This window comes from Cupressus sempervirens, chromosome 6, assembly GCF_028749045.1.
Source record: "Cupressus sempervirens isolate cs-2001-9-10 chromosome 6, ASM2874904v1, whole genome shotgun sequence".
NCBI classification, from domain to species: Eukaryota; Viridiplantae; Streptophyta; class Pinopsida; order Cupressales; family Cupressaceae; genus Cupressus; species Cupressus sempervirens.
This window is the reverse complement of record NC_143123.1, coordinates 96078409-96097444: the sequence shown is the minus strand read 5'-3', so window position 1 is coordinate 96097444 and position 19036 is coordinate 96078409.

Genomic DNA, 19036 nt, shown 5'->3' with positions numbered 1-19036 from the left:
ATGCTTGGTGAGCACAATGGTGATGTGTTTCTTTCACAAAGTGAAGTAAGTACTCCTGCAAGGGCAAATTTTGTGCTTAATGAAACATCTTGCTTTGCTGAAATATGTCATTATATTGAGGGTTATGTAAGAAATGATAATCTTGGGAACATTTATTTCAAATAGAACATAACCTTACTTGATGATATTTCTAGACATCATTGCTTTCAGTTTGAAATTGAGAACCATTTAAAAGAAGATGTGCAAAAAGACCAAGAAAGAGTATGAGTGTATGACATGATTTGGTTGAAAATTCTTCATGCATTTAGCTTGAGGTCTGTATTGAGGAGCTTTCTAGAAGGCAATAGTTTGGCACTACTCTATTAAGGCATGGTTTGCTGTTGCAGAAAGGCTCCTACTTTTCCCAACCGATAAATGGGTTTACACGATTCCTTTTCTTTCTTCTAGTTCTCATGGTATGTTCTCTTCCTACCTTTGAACATATTGTAAATAAGTTTTTGTTGTGTGTAGTGGTAGTCAGAATAATGTGCAAGCTTCATGCTTGCTGGAAGTTTAGGTGTTTGTTGTTGGTTTTGGTTTGTTGCTTTGCCCTGCTCCCCACCACCCTCTCTACAAGCAGCTCCTAGTCTTCTTTTATTGCTGACTCTATTTTCCCAATGTATCAGGCACTCATCCTTGCCCAGAGTTTGTTGGAGTTCTCTGTTTTTGCATAAAAAATAGTCTTACAGTTAGAGCCCCTGTTAGTACCTGATATGGGCACAACTTTAAAACTTCAACCGCAAAGTTTTTGAACCACTTCAAACTAAGTTCAAAGTAGTTCAAAGCGATTCAAAATAGTTCATTTCGCTCATGCAGGTTTAATAATCGATTTAGAGAGGTTCACATGTAGGTTTCAATGGCTTGGTTTAGTTTCAAAGTTCAAAGCTCATTTCAAAAGCATTAATTGGGTTTATCAGAGACACACTTTCAAAGGGCTCAAGATTTTGATTTCAAGAGTTCAAACTCAAGTGTTCATGACTAAAATACTAAGGACAGGTTCTTTAGTTTTAAAGTGTAAATTTCAAGCTTGAGAATGTAGGTTCAAAAGATTTGGAACTTAGTTAGGGTGTAGATTTAGTTTCTAGAAGCAGATTCCATATATCATAATATGTCCTCAGAAGGTGCCCAAATCATTTTCTTGGCACAGTTAAAGGAAAGATCATGTCTGTTTGCATAAATCATGACTTCAGGTTCAAAATCAAGTCCCAATGTTCTGTTCGGAATGATCAATCTCACAATGAATTATTAGCGACTTGAGAAGTGTTATACAAGCATTCATTTCACAAATTTTGGCATATCTATTGAAAAGAATAATAAATCAATTTGAAGCAAATCTAGAAAAGTCAACATTGGGGGAAGTGATTAAGTCTCAATTGGTAATAACTCAATATTCAAAACCTCATGGAAAATGGTTCAGAATAAGTATGAGGCAAGGTGGCAATACATGCACAATGGTGCTTCGAATCCCTCTCCTTATCGATATACAAGCTCGAGCTTGAAGGTCTCCAATTTGAAAACCCAAGAGACACTCTTTAATACCAGAATCAATGTAGGCTCGGCTACCTCTAGTTTGGAGAACCACAAATATGAGGTAGCCAGAGATCTCAGATATAATTAGTGATCCATTTCTAGTCTACAAGAATAATTTGAGAAGGAATTTAGAACCCGCAACATCCAAAATTGAAAGTGACAGCAATATAATTCTTTCCATATAGCATAGTCTGGAATGAAAGCCATGGTTTTCAGATATGAGGACCCATTTTAACGATTTGGTTATTAAAACAAAGTCTCGAGTTCCTCCAAAAATAGTGCCTCCCTTTTCATCAATAGCATTGAAGAAGTGTATTAACCAACCCCAAAAATACATAAAATTGGGTTTTCAAGATCATCGATATCTTGCCCAACGTGCTAGAAATGCAGCTCATATAGAAGCAGTGAATTGAAATTAAAGCTCCATTATGCAAGAAAGATTAAAAGAGATCACTGTTTATAAATGAAACAAAGAAAGATGAGCTAAAAAAAAACACAAAAAGCGGGAAAATCTTCTTCAGGAGATTGAATGATTGGCTACTATGGCCAATAGTAGCTTTCAAGATTCTCCTTCTTTGCTCATTAAGGAATCTGAACCTGCAGTAAAGGTATGAAGACCCATGGGTTTCAAAAGGGATTATGCAGGGTTAATATAGCTCACGAATTTTCCCAACATGCAAAAATATGTTAATTGGTATCAACAATACATTAAGTGTTTGGTTGGACAACCCTGATGATAAGTAAGAAAGGTGCAAAATTTTGTTGCTAAATGCATCCTCACACGACTCAGAGTCATGAATTCATGAGAAATGAATGGATTTTATTCAAATGCGGCTACTAAGACATATATGATCTTGTCTGGGATTGGTATTCATTAACCGAAGGAACTTCATTAAATATCTGAATTATGGTTATAGCTACATCATTGTTCCAGGTGGTATTCATAAGAGATATGCCTCTCCATCAATTTGTGATAAAGTTGCACAACCCTTGTGCAATCCAGTATCAACAAACACAAGCACACAACCTTTATCAACATCAACAGTCCCAGGATATGGAACTCCTACCATTATGACTATAAACCATAGTGCAAGTTTATAGTCAAGACCATAATTGTCCATGCACGGGAATTCAATGGCATCACAAAGAAGACATTTGAAACATGTGCCTGCACTGGAAGAATGTCTTATACAGGTGGTGTGAATAATGATATGTCATCTATATATTATACTACAAAAAAAAAAGAGAAATGGTGATGCACAGAGAAGGCTCGAGTTCAAATGAACTTTCTTGTTCTCACAATGAGGTATATTCATGGGTTAGCACAAATTAAAAAAAAAAATAGTTCATAAGGATTGTTTTATCTACATTACCCTTGCATAGGATATTCATAGTAATAGTGAATCAAGGATAATTGTCATTCCTTATTTCACTGCTCCCAACACTTATTTAAGTTATGCAGTGCTCTTGCTTTAGAATTATTGGAAGAAGCAGGGAGGTTTTGCAGAACGGATCTTAAACATTTTATATCTAATGATTAACTCAAAAAGTTAGGAGAACAAGTTAATGCAAAGCAAGGTGATAGAATGGTATCTTCACATGATTTTGCCAATGGCTATCTGAAAGAATCAACTGTTCAGGGGAGATTTCAAGTTGAATTGAGAGTCCTTATCAGGGTATAGTGCAAGTACCAACAAATTCATTGGCAAAGGTTGTATCTGATAGAACTAGCAATCCATGTTTTAAAGCAATCAAGAATATTCATGCAATGCAGGTGGAAGCTTTGAAGCTGTTTTATTAAGTGATGAAGATGAGATTTTCTTTTTAAAAAGGGAGATTAGTTTTACCACTATGATCCTCTATTAAAAAATTTAAATGTCACACCCTCCTATTATAAAATGTTTGCTTTTATAATGTGGAAAACTTTATAAATATTAATATTGTAATAAAGGAAGTTGTCTGGGAAGGGAAAAGGTTATTGGGACACAAGAACAAATAAGTTTAAAGAAAGGTAAACTCAAGAATCAGTTACCTAAACTGAATAGTCATCGACAATAGGGAAAGATAAATATGTCTTAGCAAATGTGAAAAAGGGTTCCATTCTTAGCAGCTTCCAGACTATAGATTATGTGCTCCAAGAAGGGAGGAGTTTTGTTTTTCTTTTTTCAAAATCATTCCATTTTTCTTAAGAGATCATGAGAGGCAGAGTATTGGGGATTTTCTTTTCTGAACTGTGAATCTGAGATAGAGATAAGATTTTGGTGATTAATGTAATATTGTGAGAAGAGTTTCTATTTTTCTTTAAATAATAGTTTTGTTGTAATGTGTAAAAGAGTCTTTATGGTAATTTATAGTTAGGGAAGGGAGGCTAGAGGTTAAGCACATTAAACTTTGATTATAATGTATTTTTCCTTCCACTGATCATGATTTTTATGTCATTTTCAGTTTTCTCTAAAATTACATTCTGATATCATTGTTTCCTTGTTACACTATCATTTCAAAACATCTTTCAGAGCTCTAATTTTAATTCTCTCAAGAGGGCGGAAGATATGTATTCATTTTCATTATGTAATGCAATGTTCAACAAATGAACCTTGTGTCATCTATTGTTCTTTAGTTTTCTTTTCCTTTCAGTTATTAAAGTTTACACATCTATGCTGTATTTATAGATAGTTGCTTGACATCTTTTTGTGCTTTTTGGTTAAAAGCATCCACAATTAATTCATTGAATATCTCATGCAGGGGGTTGTACTCGATAAAATTCAGAGGAAGGTTATCAATCTAATGATAACCTATCCAACTGTTGGTGCTGATTAGTCCTTTCACTTGGGCATTCAAGGTTAGATTTGCACACATTATCTTGAGGGACAATCTGTTCACTAACATAAATCTATGAATTTTCTCTAGAATTTGGAATGTAATCAAGTATGTATATGCACTATGTTTGACTCAACCTCAAAAACTCTAGAAAGGAAACCAAAGTGAAAACAAAACCTACTTGAAATTTTCCATAAAAGGATGAATGCATAAAATGATCTTCAATGTATGAAGGGAGATCTTAAATCTCTTGAAAATGCAATAGAAGATATAGCATTAACTCCTTCCATAGCTTGAATGCATAAATCTTTGATTTTCAATGGAGATATACTTGAAGAACTATTGAGAACTTTATAGCTTGAGTTCTTAAATTTGAACTTGTAAGTGCATGATCATGGAATGCTTGCATATGAGAAATGGAGAAAATAGAAGGGTTTATATAGGATTCAAAATTGACTAACTCCCACCAATTGATCTGCTTGGAAATTAACACCCTGAAGCTATATAGACAAAGGACCCAAATAGAAGGCCCAATTAGGGGCAAATTGCATCCCTGATTGGCCCATTTGAATCCAAAAAATTAGGCACATGATCCAAGATATAGCCATTATGGTGTAGATAGTAGATTTTGAGTAGATAAATAAAAGAAAGAGAGGACCTAGGATGATAGATCCCACCTCGAGCTTGACACCATAAAAATAGGAGCTTTAAAGAGGATCAATTAGGTTTTACCCTAATTCCTCCTAAGAGAAAGGATAGAAAAGGGGAGAAAGAAGGGGAGGACAAGGAGATTGATAATCTCATATTAAATGGGTGCTAAATCATCACTAAATTGGAGTATTTCCAATTTGAGATTGTACATTTAGCCCCCACTTTAGCGAGAGTGTGGGTCAAACCACACTTGCGGTAATGTAGAGAGAAGAAGATTTGAAGAATTTGTTGGATCACAGTGAGATAGTGCATCACTTAGTCAAAGTGAATAAGCCCCAAAGACCAAGGCACCTAACTCCACATCCATGCATTAGGGTGGAAAAAAAAAGAAAAGGAACAAAATAAATAAGACACAATAAGGGGTTAGTACTAAACAAACCCAAATCAACTAGTGAAAGAGACCTTGGCTGAAGAAACGTCTCACCCACTAACATCATATTTGCAAAGATATCACAAAAGAATAGATGATGACATAATAAATGTATGAGAAACATCAATAATTAACATAACTTTTGGATCTATATCTACTAGCATGAAAGAAAAAAGAGAGAGAAGGGAAAGAAAAAGTAATTATCTTGCCCAGTAGAGTTCCCACCCTGATGTGAATAACTAAGAGATGTGCTCCAAAAGATGGCATTGAATGTTATAATGGGGTGGTAACTCACTAGTCAACCTACCAAAGTTCCATCCATAGATCAATATCCTTCGTATCACTATGGCATGGTCCTATAAAAAATTGTATTACTTGTGTACAAGACTTAACATGTTGTGCTTGAATGCATTACATACATAGGGACTTAGCAAGTTGTAATGTGTTACCCAAATATAAGATTTAACATATATGTTTGGATGTGTTACCCACATATGGCATTTAAAAATTTATTATCCATTACCCATAGACAAGATTTAGCATATGTGTTTGTGTGTGCAAGAAAGAAAGATATGGATTAACAATACACAGATTTGAGAATAACTTAGAAAGAATACCAAGCATCTAGGGGTAAATTACTCTAAACCATCCTAAAAAGCTATATTTTCTACCACACAAGAGAAAAACTATGTACAAGGAGGGTGTATATATGCCCCCTCCTAATCATGTCTTAATACTATACATGAGAAGGAAGAGAAAGAGGATACCTACTTCATGCAACAAGGAGAAATCCTTAGAGCAACAATGTAGACTATGTTCAAAGCCAAGAGCCTAAACTCTTACAATCTAAGAAGATAGACTAATCATGAAAGGGATATATTGCTCATGTAAAGAGGATCCTCAAAAGGGATAAATATTAATGACAAGACATCCACCTAAGGGGAGTGCTTGATTAAGATAACATCTCCAAGAAGAAGGAAAAATGAACAAGGATACACCTATTCAACCCCCCTACTGCACTCTCTCTCTCTCTCTCTCTCTCTCTCTCTCTCTCTCTCTCTCTCTCTCTCTCTCTCTCTCTCTCTCTCTCTCTCTCTCTCTCTCTCTCTCTCTCTCTCTCTATATATATATATATATATATATATATATATATATATATATATATATATATATAGTTGAAATAAGGACTTTTGGACGAGGGGTTACAATCTCCAAGAAGGGAAAATGTGAATGGACAAAGTTTTACTTGATAAAGAAGAGGTGATGACTTAGGGCAACTCTTGCAAGAGATTATTCAAGAAACAATTCTTCATAAAGAAAGAACAATGACACATAATAAGCAAGTTCCATGTAAGCTCAAAGAAAGTAGATTCACAAATGAGAGGATAAAGAATATACAAAGGTTCTTTCCCCTAGATCTTGAGACAAAAAAATGAAATCTATTGTGGATTATATGACAAGATCTTGAAGAATATAAGGATGGGTCATAAGCAAAAACTGATAGTCATGCACAAAGCACAAACATCCAATATCTGACAAGAAAGATATAACACTACACTATAGAAGGGAAGAAAAAATCATCATGGGATAATCAATAGAAAATATATCACACATGAAATAAGCTATAGATGATCATGATATGAGATTCATTAAGATCTGAGATACGATAGACACTTTGTTAAGCAAAACACACAATTATGCATGTAACAAAGCAATATATACCAGCATATAAGAATGTTCCATAAAGTAATACAAATCTATAGAGAAATAAGAGAGAAAAGAATGCAATTGCAGCATCTAAATCAAATAAGCATTGTAATGTAACACATAGAGATAACATATCCATGCAATCGGGAAGCACCAAATTGCATAAAAAGGAAAGGTACAAGAGAAAAAGATAAGAGAGAACGATTACTCAACTCTACCCCTTGTATAGAAGGAAGAAGAGATCATTTAGAAAGAAAAAGAAAATAGTTCTCATTATAAAATAATGGGGAATCCACTATAATAGGTAACATAAAAGACTAAGTGAATTTATGCAAAAATTGTAACACTTCATTAGTAAAAGGATTACTTCCTAATGTATATTTTTCCTTATCATACGAGCAAAAATTGACATAATCAGAAATCATCTGAGAATTATCACAATGAAAGGGACAAAAATGTGAAAAGTCAATTTTCAAGAGGAATTCTAAAAAAATTCAGTTCAACAATAATTACTTGAATATACACCTTCAAATCCAAATCCCTACAAGTATTTGGATAATCAAGATCAAGAGTAGGTAAGAGAAGATGAAGAGGAGGTCATCCAATATATTCTTGCACTATGTCAGAAGGAGATTTACCATTACCATGTTTGTCTACCTTAGGAGATATGTGAATATGATTTTGAATGCCATGTGTTGGAAGTCTATTGGGAAAGCAAGATACTGAGAGGGGGGTGAATCAGGATCTATAAAAAATTTATCCTTATAAATAGATATAATATCAAATAGATTCAACAATAATTACTCTCACATTAATAACACGAATCACATAAACATAAACTATAATAATGTATCAGATCTAATCTACTGATCATAATCATAAACTTGAAAGTAAAATCATCAACACATAACACAAAAGATTTGGTTTGCCCTAAACCCTTCAAGGTGATGGTAAAAATGGGGTGGGGATGACACCTACAAATCTTCACTACCGTAACAATAGAGTTTATTTGTTAGGGCTACAAGTTTGATCACTTCTGATGATCTACCCTGCGAGGGGTAGACCCTGCTAAGAGCTTAGAGAGTTATTCAGTCTACCTTGATTAAAGGATTTAAACTTACAATAAAGCAAGCAAAATTTTTTGGGAGATCTATAAAGGTCTATTAGTACCACTCTGTTAAGAGATTTACCTTGAAAAACTTGCTAGAATGAGTCAGTACATGATCCTTTAGTTAGCACTCTAATGCTTGATTACAGATCTCCTCTTTACAAATTTGATCTAACCTAAAATCTTATATAACTTTGTTCTTCACTTCACTTCTCTACTCGATCACTTTTCTTGGTCTTCTTTCAAACTTTACTGAAAGCATCGAAAGCTTCACTTTATGCACAAACACTCTTACCATACTAATTTATGGTTTGTATCCTCCTTAAATAGATAACTTGTGAAGCTTCTAGATCAAGCTCAATGATCTAGATTCATCTCTTTTTTCATTTATGCATTCCCTTTGATTGATTACATTGCTTGCATAGGAATCAATGATCAAAATTGAAATGTGTAATTGATGCAGGAGCATCATGGGTGTAAGAGCAATCTTGCATCACCCAAAAATATTTTCTTTTTAGTCTTTTCTATTTCAATAAGGACAACTGTGGGTGGTAGTTCGCAACTAAGCCTTGCAGATTACTATAATGAAGGCACCCATGTGGGTTAGCATTTTGTACTTGTGAATTCTATAATTCCACATTTGTAGCACAAATAAGAAGTCCATATTTTATTCTCGCATTTGTTGTTGTTTCTTTGATTCTATTATGAGTTTATAGTTTTAAGGGGAGCACCCTTCATCAAGTGGTATCAGAGCCAGGTTCTTGAGTGTGTGGAAAGATCACCGACTGTACGGTAGTTTGCACCAGGACCTTGGTTTGGCCTAAGTGTGTAGATAGATTGCTGATTGTGAGGTAGTTTACACTAGGGTTTTAGCGAAAGCATGAAAATGCCTCCATGAAGAGAGTGTGGTGGAAGAGTTGTAGGTGTTACACCTGAGGGTGTCCTAGCCCTCCAAAGACAAATGCAAGCATTGGAAGAACAAATGAGTAAAGGAATAAATCTTCCCATAAGAGATGGAAGTGAGGATGAGGATGAAGTAGAAGAAAATGTTGACACAGAGGCAATTCTAAACCTAGAGGAAGAGAGGCTTTTTAGGGCCATCTCTAAGATTGAAAAAGACCTAAATTTGAAGTTCCCAGATTTTTAGGAAATATTAACCAAGAGGAATTGATTAATTGGATCAATGAACTAGAGGAGTACTTTGAATATGAAGATATTGAGGATCCTGATAGGGTCAAGTTTGTGAAGGCAAAACTAAAGAGACATGCAAAGATCTGGTGGCAAGAGGTTCAATTGGAGTGAAATAGAAAGGGAAAGGATAAAATCACCAAATAGGAATGGATGATAGCTAAACTGAAGCAACAATTCATTCCCATGGATTATGAGCTTGATTTGTTAAAGAAAATGCAAAGGTTGAAGCAAGCGGGAAAATTTGTTCAAGAGCATACCAAAGAGTTCTACTGAGTTCTCAATAGAATCGGCCATGTAGAAGCTGATAAGGAGAATGTAGCCCATTTTCTTTATAGGTTAAGGCCAAGCATTTAGGATGAGTTGAGTTTGGTTTGAATGAAAAATATTGAGGAGGCATACCAGTTTTCCCTAAGAGTTGAGGAGAAACTAAGGAAGAAGTTTGAAAACAAGAATAGTGGAAGAGGTCGCAATGGAAGATTTGGCGAACAAGGACGAGGCTAGAAGTAGGAGTCAGAAACATAGAGGAAATAATTCCAATCATTTCCATGATCAAGACAATAGAGATTAGAGAGGAAGAGGTAGAGGACAAGGATTTGGACGAGGAGGCTTCTGTGTGTAATTGTTTCACCACAAAGAAGAAGGGCATAGAGCTTTAAATGTTCTTAGTGCCAAGGAAGGATAGATCAAAGAATAAAAGGCCAAGCTAGAGTTGCATATGTTGATGAAGATGCCAGATCCTCACATTCTTAAGATGTTGAAAGAGGAGAAGTCCTAGTTAACAGAAGAGTCCTACTGAGTGGTGATAATGAACTTAATCAAAGGAGCTTGTTTTGCACAAGGTACATATGTTAAGATAAGTGTTGTGATGTGACCAATAATGGTGGAAGTACTGACAATCTGGTGTTAGAAATGATGGTCATGAAGTTGAAGCTAAAGAGATAGGAGTACTAGCTTCATACCGTATTGCTTGGGTGCAAGATGACCACAAGGTCATGGTCAATGAGCAATGCTCAGTGAAGTTCAAGATTGGAAGCTACTAGGATGAGGTACTTTGTGATATCATACCTATGGACATATGTCATATGTTGTTGGGTAGGTCATGGAAGTTTGACATGCATGCTATACACGAGGGTGAGCAAGTACCTACACTCTGACCAAGGATGGAGTAAAACATAAGTCGAAGTCATTGAAGGAGAAAGAAGAAAAGGTATTTGTTGCTACCAAAATATGTTTTGTTGATGGAAAAGATTTTGTCAAAGATATGAAGCATGATCATACATGCTTTGCTATAATTCCAAAAGATAGTAAAGAAGAAGTAGAGGAGGTACCTGCAAAAGTTGTAGGTATGTTGGGATAGTTTTCTGATATTGTATCAAATAATGTACCTAATGGATTACCCCCAATGAGGAAGATTAGTCACTAGATGGATTTGGTTCTAGAAGCTAGTTTTCCAAATAAGGTAATGCACAGAATGACACCAACAAAAAGTGAAGATTCGAACAAACAAGTGCATGAGTTGTTGTAGAAGGGGTTGATTCAAGAGAGTCTAAGTCCATGTGTTGTACCAACTGTAGTAGCAACAGAGAAGAATGGAGAATGGAGGATGTGCACAGATTCTCATGCTATCAATAAGATCACAATGAAGTACAAATTTCCATTTCCAAGGATGGATGATATTATGCATTGATTGAGTAGAGTTGAATATTTCACAAAGATAGATCTAAAGAGTGGATACCATCAAATTTGTATTAGAGAAGGTGATGAGTGGAAGACTGCTTTCAAGACAAAAGAAGGATCGTACGAGTGGTTAGTCATGCCTTTTGGGCTAACCAATGCACCAAGCACTTTCACAAGGCTCATGAAAGAGGCACTAAAGGAGTTTCTAGGTAAGTTTGTCATTGTTCACCTAGATGATATATTGATCTTTAATAAAAAATTGGAGGAGCATTTGATTCATATTTGCAAGGTGTTTGATAAGTTGAGGGAAGAAAAGTTGTTGATAAACTTGAAGAAGTGTAGTTTTGTAAAGAAGGAGTTGGTGTACCTGGAATTTGTAGTCTTAGCAGAAGGTTTCAAAATGGACCCAAGGAAAGTGAAGGCTATCCTTGACTGGCCTACTCCAAGAAGTGCGACAAAGGTAAGATCTTTTCATGGACTGGCTAGTTTTTATGGAAAGTTCATAAGAGGTTTTAGTAGTATTTGTAGACCCCTAATTGAAACAATGAGAGGCGATAGGGAATAATTTAAGTGGACTGTAGGGGCAAATAAGAGTTTTAATCTTTGAAACATAAAGTTACTAAGCAACCTATTTTAGCACTTCCTAATTTTAACAAGGTGTTTCAAGTAGACTATGATGCTAGTGGTACTACAATGGGAGTTGTTATGAGCCAAGAAGGTAGACCTGTTGCTCACTCTAGTGAGAAATTGAATGATGCCAAAAGAAAATATTTTGTTTGTGATTAGGAATTTTATGCTATAGTTCAAGCATTGAAGAAGTAGAGACACTATTTTCTTCCTAAGGAGTTTGTTTTGTATACTAATCATAAACCTATGTAATGTTTAAATAGTCAAGGAAAATTGAACCAAAGGCATTTGAAATGGGTTGATTTTTTGTAGAGTTATACATTTGTTTTGAAACGTAGGAGTGGGAAGTCTAAAAAAGTTGTAGATGCTTATAATAGAAGACAAATTTTACTTATAGAAATGCCAATAGAGGTGGTTGGGTTCAAGGAACTCAATACTTTGTATCCAAATGATCCTTATTTTGGTGAAGCGTGGAAGGCTTGTACAAAACCCATTGCACTTGACAGGATAGAGTGGTTGGATTTTATGATCTGGGATAGTATGTTGTTCAAAGGAAACCAGTTGTGTATTCCTAAAAGTTCAATGAGAGAGAATCTCATCAAGGAGAAGCATAGTGGAGGATTGGCTAGAAATTTTGGCAGAGATAAGACTATTGCTTTGGTTGCTGAGAATTATTACTGGTAGTATAGTTGCAGCAAGATGTGAAGAAGTTTGTACAAAGTTGCAGAGTATGTTAGATGGCAAAAGGCGTGAAGCAAAATATAGGATTGTATCAGCCATTACTTGTACTAGAGAAGTCATGGGAGGATGTTAGCATGGATTTTGTTATTGGATTACTGAGGACTTGGCATGGGCATGATTCTATTTTGTGGTCGTTGACAGGTTTTCAAAGATGGCACATTTCATTCCTTGCAAGAAGACTAGTGATGATGTTCATGTAATAGAGTTATTTTTTAGAGAAGCGGTGAGACTACATGGCTTGCCAAAGAGTATAGTTTCAGATCAAGATACCAGATTTGTTGGGTATTTTTGGCATACATTGTGGAAGAAATTAAAGACAGAGTTGTAGTTCAGTTCATCACATCATAGACAAATAGATGGATAGATAGAAGTTGTGAATCACAGTTTGGGAAACTTGCTGAGATTTTTGGCTAGAGACAAGACAAAAGGACTGGATTTGATTTTACCATAGGCAAAATTTGCATATAATAATTTTGTGAACATGAGTATTGGTAAATCATCATTCCAGATTGTATATGGGAGTAGTCCTAGAAATGCTTTTGAATTGAGGCTATTGGATAAAGGAGAGATAAGTAGTGCTGAAGCAGAATAATTTGTCGATCATTTGAAGAACATCCATGAGGAGGTGAGGAAATACATCATAAAGATGAATACACAATATAAGGCTAAGGAATATGTGAAAAGGAGGTATAAGGAATTTCATATTGGAGATGAAGTCATGGTTCATTTGAGAAAGGAGCATTTTCCAGTGGGTACATATAATAAGATGAAGATGAAAAAGTTTGGACCGTGCAAGATAGTAAAAATACATGATTATGGAAATGCTTATGAAGTGGAGTCACCCGCTGAATTGAATATTTCACCAGCATTCAATATTTCATATTTGATAGGGTATTATGAAGGAGGTGATGGAGATGAAGTTGTAGAAGCACAATGGAGTATTCTAGCAGCTAGTTCGGCTACAAAGGAGATTGAGGAGATATTGGATAGTTGTGTTGGCAAAAGTACAAGGAACAAAATTCATGAGGAATACTTGGTCAAATCGAAAGGGAGGCCAGTAGAGGATTCATCATGGCTAGCAAGAGAGGAGGTCAATCACCTTGGTTTTCCTCTGAACACCTGAGACATGATGGAGTCACTTCTCAAATTACCCTGGATGTCTGATGCAGGAGCATCCTGGGTGTAAGAGCAATCTTGCATTACCCAAAAATATTTTATTTTTCAATTTTTTCTATTTTAATAAGGACAGCTTTGGGTGGTAGTTCACAACTTAGTCTTGCCGATTACTATAATGAAGGTGCCCATGTGTGTTAGCATTTTGTACTAGTGAATTCTTTAATTTCACATTTATGACACGAATAAGAAGTCCATATGTTGTTCTCACATTTGTTGTTGTTTATTTGTTTTTGTTATGATTTTATGGTTTTGAGGGAGCACCCTTCATTAGTAATCATCACCTTAAATGTCTCTACAATCATTAAATCATACATAGAATTCGGTTCAAATGATTTACCTTAGTGTTTGTGCCATTCCAAACTCATATACCCAAACTAGCTTGCTTGACACTCAAGCAGTTTGATGCTCGATCATAACTGATATCCATATGTTGTTACTTGGTACTAACTTTGCTCAACTTAAGGTGACTTCTCGACATACATTGTCCTCAACATATACATAATACTCAACTATCATACTTAGCTTGGTAAACTTTGGAGTACTCAACGACCACTGACTTGCTCGACAGTATTAATATGACTTAGTTGTTACTCAAATATGAATAAGTCCTTATACAATACTCAACCTTAATAAAATGGCTCAGTCATAATGATGACTGACCAACTCTACCTCAAAAATGACTAAGTGTTTGACACTAATTGGCAACATGACTTGGAGATCAACAATCTCCCCCTTTGACATTAGTGGAAAAAACACTTTATCATGATCAAAATGTTTACAGTAGAATATTGAATTTATAACACTCCCCCTTAGTTTATGAATCAGTTTATAAAATACTTCAAACCTGTACAACATGTTCACACACACACACACACACATACACAAATATATATGACTTAGACAAAATCTGACTCCAAAATGAGTATATAATACAAACATTTGTATTCAAAATTTATTTGTACATGATCAAACTTCATTATGATCGTGTTATGCATACCTCTTGATCAACATCTATCTCTATTAGGTCATTTTCATCATCATGTCATTTTCCCCTTGTTTTTGACACTCGTGATTGTTGGGGAGATGGGATCAAACTGTATTTATCTAGAAATGGTTTATGAATCTAGATGATCATAGCTAATGCATGATCCCATGTGGTTCTAACAAATTCCAAAACATGAATTTTGATCTCTGATTATGTTGTTAACACAACCAAACTATCAATAATAGAAAGATTATGGTCTTTCTGCACTAAGACATGTGTTGATGTCAACTCACTTTGCATTACCTCTAGATGAGGTATCAACATTGACTGAATAAAGATCAATTTAGATCTCATTCTACTATCTCTTGTCTGTAATTATGCTAATCTCCCTTGAGAAAATAGTAGCCTATTTTAGTGCATAGAATTGGAACTGGCTACCATTGTAATTGAATGCCCTGATTTCCTTAGATCTTGTTCTAACTTTTGTATAGAGGCTTGGATTTCCTGAGTGAACCTTGGCACATCACATAGGGTCTTGTAGAAATCTTGAATTTTCTTTACAAAATCTCCTAAATTTTGTAGTTTTGTGGAGAGTTGAAAAGGGCATCTAGATCTGTAACCTATTTGTCAATCTCAGATACAAAGCCTACAAAATAAGGGAGTTTTTTATTTGTTGTTGGGTAGATTTGCCATAGTCAAACCCCATTTTAGGAATAAACCTTGAATTTAAATAAATATAGAATTCTAGCAAGTAGTGATGATAGATCTAACATCAAGTGATGTAAATCTATGAATATGCTCTTAAATTTGGAATGTAATCAAGTATGTAGTTGCAATGACTTTGACTCAACTTCAAAGGGTTTTTATCCTCCTTAAATAGATAACTTGTGAAACTTCTAGATCAAGATGAATGATATAGATTCATCTCTTTTGTCATTTATGCATTCCCTTTGATTGGTTGCATTGCTTGCATAGGGATTGATGATCAAAATTGAAATGTGTAATCATCACCTTAAATGTCTCAATGATTATTAAATCATGCATAAAAGTCAACTCAAATGATTTATTTATGTGTTTTGTGCCATTCCAAACACATATACCAAAATTGGCTTGCTCGACACTCAAACACTTTGATGCTTGGTTATAATTGATATCCATATGTTGTCACTCAGTACTAACTTTGCTCAGCATAAGTTGACTTCTCGACATACACTGTCCTTGGCATATACATAATACTCGGCTATCATACTTAGATGGGCACTCTTTTGAGTACTCATCTACCATTGACTTGCTCAATAATATTAATATGAGTTAGTTCTTACTAAAATATGAACAAGTCCTTATACAATACTCAACCTTAGTAAGATGGCTTGGTCGCAATGACGATCAAACAACTCTGCCTTAGAAATGACTAAGTGTTTGACAGTAATTGGCAACATTACTTGGAGATAAACAATCTCCGCCTTTGACATTAGTGACAAAATTATTTTGTCATGAGTAAAATGTTTACAGGAGAATATTGAATTTATAGTACTCCCCCTTAGTTTATGATTCGATTTATAAAAGACTTTAAAATTGTACAACATGTTCTCACACACACACACACACACACACACACACACACACGACTTAGATAGACTTTGACTCCAAAATGAGTAGAGAATACAAACATTTTGTATTCAAAATTTACATGTACATGATCAAACTTCATTCTGATTCTATTATGCACACCTTTTGATAAACATTTGTCTCTATTATGTCATTTCCCCCTTGTTTTTGAAACTCATGATTACTAGGGGGGTGGGATCAAACTATATTTATCTAGAAATGGTTTATGAATCTAGATGATCATAGCCAATGCATGATCCCATGTGGTTCTAACAAATTCCAAAACATGAATTTTGATCTCCAATTGTGTTGCTAACTCAACCAGACTATTAACAATAGAAATATTATGGTCTTTCTACACTAAGTCATGTGCTAATGTCAACTCACTTTGCATTACCTCCATATGCTACTATTTGTTTTTTGTAATTCTACTAATCTCCCTTGAGAAAATAGTGGTCATTATAGTGCATAGAACTAGAACTAGCTACCACTGTAATTGAATGCCTTGATTGCCTCATATCTTGTTCTAGCTTTTGTATAGAGGCTTGGATTTCCTGAGTAAACCTTGGCACATCACATAGGGTCTTGTAGAAATCTTGAATTTTATTTACAATATCTCCTAAATTTTGTAGTTCTATGGAGAGTTGAAAAGGGCATCTAGATCCGTAACCTATTTGTCAATCTTAGATCTGAAACCTGCAAAATAAGGGAGTTCTTTATTTGTTGTTGGGTAGGTTTGCCTTAGTCAAACCCCAGTTTAGGAGTCAACCTTGAATTGAAATAAAGATAGAATGCTAGCAAGTATTAGTTATAGATCTAGCATGAAATGATGTAAATCAATGAATATGCTCTTCAATTTGGAATTTAATCAGGTATTTAGATGCAATAACTTTGACTCAACTTCAAAACCCCTAGAAAGGAAATCAAAGTGAAACTAAAACCTTCATGATTGAATGTTCTTGAAATCCTCCTTAAAAGGATGAATGTAGATGATGCAACAAAGGATATTGAATGCATAAAGGGAGATCTTGAATGTCTTGAAAATGCAATAGAATATCTAGCATAAACTCTTTCATGAATAACTTGGATTCATAAATCCTTGATTTTCAATTCAGAGATAGCTTGAAGAACTCTTGATAACTTAAGAGTTTGAGTGATTGAACTTGAACTTGTGAGTGCGTGATCATAGAATGCTTAGATATTAGAAATGGAGCAAATGGAAGGGTTTATATAGGGTTCATAATTGACTAACTCTCGTAAGCCAGCCTACCTAGAAATGAACACACCAAAGCTATTTGGACATGAGACCCAAATAAAGGACCCATAATAAGGCCTAATCAAGGGTGCACTACGTACTTAATTGGCCCATCATGTTTGCACTACATCCCTAACAATCAAGACCTAGAACCTTTGAGATCCTTCTAGGATCCCAAAAAAGGTCCCATATCCCATATTCAAGCACATGATCCAAGATATAACCATTACAATGCATAGAGCATATTCCAAGTAGATAAATGAAAGGAAGGGATGACCTAGGAGGATAGATCCTACCTAGAGCTTAACACCACAAAAAGAGGATCTTTAAAGAGGAGCTAGTAGGTTTTATCCCAATTCCACCTAGGAGAAATGATATAAAAGGGAATTAATAAGGAAAGGGTGAGGAGATTGATGATCTCACATTGAATGGGTGCTAAATCATCACTAAATTGGAGTACTTCAAATTTAAGATGGTACAACAATGGTAAAGAGGATTTTCACATGATTTCACCTTCTGTGCATACACTAATGCAAATTGGGCAAGAAATATGGGTGACCTAAATAACACTAGTGGTGGAGCATTCTTCTTGGGAGGAAGATTGGTTTCACGACTAAGCAATAAATAGGATTGTATATAACAATCTACAACAAAAGTAGAATGTGTAGCATCAACAAATTACTGTAATCAAATCATTTGGATGAAGTAGATGTTGAAGGACATAGGTGTTGAATTTCTCATACCTACTATCATTACTTGTGATAACACAAGCACGGTTGATATGTCAAAGAATCCAATACTACATTCAAATACTAAGCAAATTGCTATAAAGTATTACTTTTAGAGAGAGAAGGTAGCAAAAAAGGAAATTAGATTGGATTATATTAGAAAAAAGGAATTGATAGCAGATATCTTTACAAAACCATTGGCTAAGGATACTTTTGAGTACTTTAGGGGAAAAGACACCAACCTTTTAAATAAAAATAATTCCAAAATCTAGAATTGCCTTAGTTTATGTAATTAACTACCATTTTACAAGTTGTTTAGGCATATTAGGGGTAAATTAAGGCTATTTTAGGGGTATATAATGAACAAACGATCCAAAAATGATGTAAATAGCCTCTCCAGTGCTTTAAAACCCATTTTTATGCCCATTAATGTATTTATCTTTTGATCCCACATTCTTCCACATGGATAACACATATACCTTTTTCTTTTGAATGCATGTTATAACCCCTCTTCTAAATACTTATGATTTTTATTTTATCCCTTTTAATCTATATATTTATAGATTCTAATATATTTTTCTTTATATCTAAGTGTGTAAAATCACTCACAAACAATTTATAATATACACAAGTACTTAAAATACACTAACTATGTAACAATGTATATTTATATAGGTATATATGTGTGCACCCAAATATGCTTATATAAATATACCGAATAAATACTATGGACAATTTATATAAAAATACAAATATCTAGATCATG